We start from the raw sequence: 880 nt of genomic DNA on the forward strand, positions 1-880 counted from the left end.
CATGCTGCTCTTGCAAGGAGGACAAAAACCACTGCATGGGAAACCACAGACTTGAGCAGAAAAAGATCCTTTCAGCTCCACATCTCAGACCAAATCCCTGCTGACATCTGTCCCCTGGGCAAACAGCACTGGGCTCTGGCTGTCTCCAAAGCCCAGACACTGACTTTGCTGGCTGCTCCCTCCTCCCCAGCCCTGAGACAACATTAACCCACTCTCTCAAGCAATGGAGTTGCCCTGGAAGCAGCTCCAATTCTCCTGTACTACCAGTTCCATGAGCAGCACCAGGTTTCTGGCAGAAATAAGGAAAACCTACTGGATCATGCTTTACTTTGCTTAGCTCCACACACAGAGCCATGCACCCACACACAGGGCACAGGTAGGTGCACACCAAACGTGGCTGTTGGCAATGCCAACCGACCTTTCCTCGTTGCAGAAATAAAACAGCAATTGCAACCAATTGATTTCCTCCAGTCTATACAAACTGCATGGAAAACTAGCACTAACACACCACTTAATGGTCTGCACATCCTCCCCGAGGCAACCCAATATTATATTACATTGCAAATTTCCAAACAGCAGCAAAGAGGATCAGTAAAGAACATGCACATGCTTTGAGCCCTAACTCTCCTTAGCACAAAGGTGTTTTCTCGGCTCCTGTTAGATCTGCCACGTTCACACTAACTCTGATGAATGCAATTCCCTTCTCTTGTAAAAAAAAAAAAAAAAGGAAACACTTGGAAATCTGCTTTTCATGGCAGCATGAAGTGAACCCTGCTAGGAAAAGCTAAGCTTTAAAGCAGCACCTTAAGAGAGGCAAACCCCAGATGTGCTGGAGAACCTAACTGGAGGCAAACAGGGAATGGAATCACCTACCCCAGAC

The sequence above is a fragment of the Acanthisitta chloris genome, unplaced genomic scaffold (assembly GCF_000695815.1).
Source record: "Acanthisitta chloris isolate BGI_N310 unplaced genomic scaffold, ASM69581v1 scaffold36818, whole genome shotgun sequence".
NCBI lineage: Eukaryota > Metazoa > Chordata > Aves > Passeriformes > Acanthisittidae > Acanthisitta > Acanthisitta chloris.